Source organism: Mesoplodon densirostris, chromosome 8 (assembly GCF_025265405.1).
Source record: "Mesoplodon densirostris isolate mMesDen1 chromosome 8, mMesDen1 primary haplotype, whole genome shotgun sequence".
Classification (NCBI taxonomy): Eukaryota; Metazoa; Chordata; class Mammalia; order Artiodactyla; family Ziphiidae; genus Mesoplodon; species Mesoplodon densirostris.
The window spans coordinates 27721084-27726969 of NC_082668.1; positions in this window are offsets into that span (position 1 = coordinate 27721084).

The window sequence follows — 5886 nt, forward strand, 5'->3', positions numbered from 1 at the left end:
ATGAAGGCGTCGCGCCCCGATTGGCCGCACAGTTTTGGCTCCGCCTCTTCCCAGTAGAGTCTTCCGGACTCCACGGGCAGCAGCTGCCTTGAGGGGGGAAGTCCCGCCTCCCCTAGCGGGGGGGGTGCCACTCTAAGGGCTTAGGGGCGGGGCCTCGCCGTGAGGCACCTTCCTCCTTCCTCTGACCTTTGTTTTTAAAACAAGCCTTGCAGGTCTCCCAGTCCTCTGAGGAGTTTCTTAATCTTTTTTAGTTTTACTTCCCGGGCAGTTCCCTCTCAGCTCTTGCCCTCTTATCACTTTTTTGTTTCTCCATCGTTTGCATATGCGTTCCTTTCCTCTCCGTCCCTGTACTTGTCCAAGAACAACAACAAAAAACACCCTTCTTCCTATTTCTCTTTGAATCCCTCTCAAGAGCGGTGGGAGTCTGATTTAGGGCGGAATCCTGGCTCTACCAGATACTAGCTGGGTGACCTGGCAAGTCACTTCTCCCTGCCTCCAATTTTCTCATCTATTAAGACAATGCTCAACGTTTAAGATTTGTGAATCCAAGTCTGTGCCCAGGACCGGATGCCTGGTACTCAGTATAAAATGGTGGTGGTTATTATTACTCTCCTCTGCTTCTGGCCCTCATCCTTCTTACCTTCTCTCACAGGAATGCTTATTGACAAATTGCAATACATTTATTTACTGTTAAGACAAAATCCAGAACAGGGTAAGAGTGGCTATTTCTTTGCCAAATGTGTCTAGGATCATTGGGTGGAGAAAATAACTAGTAAAACTTTAAGCAGATAAGGTAGGGGAGGAGGGGTCTCTGGAGAAAGAATACCAGGCATGGCTTTCTTGACATAAGAGAAGGCATTTTTGGCCTAAGCTATTTTGTCATCTAAGCCTGGCCACAATGTTTGCCCTTGAACAGGTCTCAGTAATTAATTTTTTTTTCTTTTTTTTTTTTACAGTTCACAATGATCAATATTCACTTCTTTATTTTCATTTAAAAATTAAAATTTCAAAGGATTGAGAATTCTAAGTAATATATGTGGTTAAAGGTACCAGATATAATAATAGAAATGCGCTATGTATTGGGGTAAGAAAAGGTATAAGCTATGGAGATGTCTTTGTTAAGGAAGAAGAAAGTGATTTTGTCCTATAGGTGGTCATTTTTTTTTTTATTGAAGTATAGTTCACTTACAATGTTGTGTTACTTCCTGGTGTACAGCAAAGTGATTCAGTTATATGTATATATATATATAGTTATATGGTTATATAGTTATATATAGTTCTATATTCGGGTGTATATATACATATATGTATTCTTTTTCAGATTCTTTTGTATAGTAATTAATGATCTTAAGGGGACAAAGAATGCAGAAACAAATGCCTGTTATCAGGCAAGAGAAGTAACAATTACGAAGATAGTGTATCAGTTGTAAATTCAACCAGTTCTTTTCAATGGAAATGATTAGCCTAAAGCCTCAACCACCAGATCAACAGGAACTTAAGAGATGATATGTTGACCTTTTCTGACCCTCATGACTTCAATCCACTAAATCTTGGACTCTGTCCACAGCCCAAGCCCCTTCACCAATACGCATGTACCCTTAGCATAAAACTTACCCAATTCTGCTGTTGGGAAGACACTGCTTTGGGAGAGATCCCCCGTGTTCTCCTTTCTTGCTGCAAGTAGCAGGTCCTTCTCCGGATCTTTGGCTTGGTTGTGTCTTTTGGGTCGACTCCCACCAAGAGGGGAACACAGTTTTTCAGGTAACAGATTCACGGGAGGGAAAGAAAAAAAAAAGGGGGATTTAGCAAGAGCATAACTTAGAGGGTAAGGATAGAGCACTTTGTATAAAAGAACTGGTGGTAAACGTGTATTCCATAGTGGTTCTGGCCACATTCAGCGCATAACCTGGTCCTTAACATTCCTTCCGGGAAATCTACCAGTCATTCCAGATGGTCATACCTGGGCAGAGAAGTCACACTGGGGAAGTTGTCTCCCAATATGCCCATTCTGCTTTATTTTGAAAGTTAGGGAAGGAAAGCATGAGTAGAATGGAGCTCATTTGGAATAGGAGGAAGGAATTGGAGGTGTCCAATTGAAGGGTGACCTCAGGCCGTACTATGAGGGTTGAGGAGAGATGTCAAAGCGAGCTCCAGTGATCCAAAACAAAAGCACATCCCAGGGATCTAAAATGAACACTTCCCTGAATGAGTTAACCTATTCCCTATGTTGAAAAATGAGAAACAAAACTCAATCAGGCATCTTAAATGTTTTTAGATTTATTTTATTATATGTGCATATTCAAACACAGAAGTCTTATCTTTCATAAATATCTTTCATAAACATTTCAGTATTTATTCATATGCATTTTTTCCATGCTCTTTGGTCATTCAGTATTCATAACAAACTTTATAGTCATCTGAGGGACGTTGGCTGTGTAGTCAATCTTTTGTTTTTACCTATAAAATGGCTAATAAAGGATTTTCATCCTGCAGTCACAGTGACTTTTGAAAAATATGGAGGTACATTGATCTGTAATCCTAAATGATCCTAAAATAACATAAGAAAATTTGTCTTAAGTTTTTCCAGATACATTCTGCCCTAAACTTGTTTTTATTCTCCTGAGTGTCAAACCAAACTTTGTTTCTGAAATGCTGCAGTTAGGACCCACTGAAGTAAATGAGGAGGTGGGACTTTCTATTCACTGCCAAGACAAGGCCGTGGAATTGGAAGTGTGAGGTCACAGGGCAACAGCATGACTCGGTGTGATAGCAGCAAATTCCGGAGGCTATTAATCTTATGTACAACTTGAGGAAGGATATTTAATTTCTATTTTGGACTGTCATTCTATTTATGACCCTTTCTTCCCTGTAGGTCCCTATATACACTCTATTCCTGTCTCAGATACTCTCAGAGCTGGACAGCAGACTGGAGAATGTTTTTCATTGACTAGAGGGACAGATAACTAAAGAAGGAGGAGATATCATCCTGCCTAAGGTACTCTTGGAGGCTTGAAATAGCAAATCAGTTACTTCCAGCCTACTCAACAGGCCCTAATCAGACCCTGAAACTCCACAGATTTTTTTTTCCTCTAGCATTGCTATGCCCATTTATGCCTTTTGACACCGTAGTTCTCAGTGCCTTGCCCCAGTGCACTCAACAACTCAGTTTCCTTTTTGGAAAAAAACAACTTATCTAATAGAATTACAGAAAGCAGCAAACACTGAAAAATGAAAGTAAAATGTTTTGCTGTATAAAATGCTGTATCGAGAATTTGAACTGCTTTAATTGAATCTGAGTAAATCTACACCCACTATTGTGGATGATACATGCTTATTCTAAGGTCTCTCAAAAGTTAATTTCAGAAGAAGCAACCTCTTGGTTGAGTCCAATTTTTTATACATGGGAAGTAGGTGTCTGTTTTAATTTTCCTCTGAACAAGATAAATATTAAGAATCATAGCTTAATAAATGATCTATTACCAATACTATATTTATCATATGTAATAATTAACTTTTAGTCATATACTCAATAATATTTTGAATTACAAAATATTGTTACTTATCTTGAACTTTTTCTAATCTTGCCCGACTTTTTTTTGTTTTTTTAAATAATTATTCCTTCAAACTCCAGGTAACAGTATTCCTGAGAATACATCTTGTGACAATCTTATGCACATACATATAGATATTTTATCAATTACACATAAACATTTAACACATTACATTCAACACGTTTAAGGGCACCTTAAATGGAACAGATGTACACATCTGCAAAATCTCCATAGTCCCAGTATGAAACCACTCCCACTCTATAAGGCCCTGTTTGTCAGAGTGGAGGCTTTTTTGCAAGGTACAACATTACTTAGCTTATTGGAAAAGTTTCCAGTAGACTTCCATAACACTAGAGTGAAGGAATCAGGGTAAAAGGCAGACAGGCCAGCATAGTCATGTTCAAAACATCCCAATACTTTTTAAATATATGTAAAGGTATATAGGATTCTGGTCAGGTATTTAACAATCTTCTTTGACCCTTTTACTTTTTAAATATTTGATACGATCATACATAGAGAATTTGAGTCAAGAATCAAGAAACTGGAACGAAACACGCACATACATAGAGACTCATATAGCACAGACACTTGTAATTACCAAGCATAAGGCCTCTAACACTAAGGGAGCAGCATAATTTTTAACAGGTGAAATATATCAGCTTAGAAAGCATCATAAAACCACTTATATATGTATATTTCTGCATTTGAGAATTCAGCATTAAGTGTAAATATCCTGAAAATATTGTAAAACATAGATGAGGCCATTTACCACCTCTTCTTTCTGAAGTTTTAGATTTGAAATTTTTAGTTTTGTCCTTTAACTCACAGATATCTTTCACTCTATTAGTGAATGAGACCAAAACCCCAAATTATATTTGAAAGTATATATCACATTAAAAACAATGCCTGTTTAGTAAGCAATTCTAAGATAAAAATAAGTTTCCTTTGTGATTTGGGTGGGTTTAGTAGGTCTCCTTTATATATACATATACCATATCATAGCCAATGTAGTCAAAGTTTAAGTGTACAGAATGGGTTCCAAATTCATTGCAATGTAATCACAATCTAAACTTTAGCTTGAGGACTAGAAAACACACACACACCCTCACCACCATACCAATTTACATATATATATATGAGCTTTTATACACTTAGAAGTTATGTAACAGTTTTCTAATGTAAACTGTTAAAGTTTTGAAATTTAATCTTGAACTACATGATGCCAAGCCCTGCTATAGGATCAATAACACACTAGATATAGCCTCACAAGCCAAGTTTTATACTTTTCTTGAAGTAACTGAACTTCAAGTTAAAATAAAATATACAAGCTCTGTTTATAGAGAATCATAAACTTAATATCTGAAGGATATGAATATTGTTAACACTGAGAAAGAGTTATTTCATTGAACCAATTCTAACAACACTAACCTTAATATAATATCTGAAAATATGCCATCAAGGGCAGGCACAGGACACTGTAAGGGAAAGTAATCACATTTCCCAATATCTCCCAATCTTGGAATTGATGTAGTCAGGACTAGAAGTAGGAATACCATCTCTTTCTAGCTATTATATTTACATTTAATTTTTATTGTAGTATAGGCTATTTAGGTTCTTCTTAGTTCAGAATTATGTCTGATAATTTCTAGAATATTCTCTAATGTGTTATGAAATGGAATGATCTTATGGCATTAGCATTTTGATTTACAATATGCAATGAAAATGACAGTTAAAAAATAAATATTGAAAAATCCACAGCTCTAAAAATAGTATTTTTTCTTCTTCTAAATGGCTGTATTGTTGATCAAAAAAAAATGGCTGCAGGCTTATTTGCTATCAAGTTTCTCCAAACTAATATTTTCCTTATTGATTACTTTTATGTAAATTGCTACTTGTACAGCCACCTGATTTAATGATTTTGAAATTAGAAAAATAAACATTTGCATGAGATGTATACTGTAACCTCAAAAAATTGCTTTCTCTTTTTAGAACACATTATTTGTTAATATTCCTAGGTAAGCAGCTCTGTAACAGTATACATTTTCAACTGCTCAAGGCTTCTTGAATCATAAACAATGTGCAGTGAAATGGCTTTTTCCCTTTATTCCTCCCTAGATTTTATGGTCTTCACAAAACCAAACCATCTTAGCCATTGATTTTTAAAAGATGTTTATGAAACAATACGCACATCGACAGCAAAATCCACTGGGATTTGTGCTACCCATTGAGTGTAAAGTGCTATGTTTCCATCTTTTCCAAGCGCAAGTTTTCAACTTTTAGCAAAGTGATCCCTTCCACATCTCGTCTACACCTACAACTCTTAAAAGGTACAGAA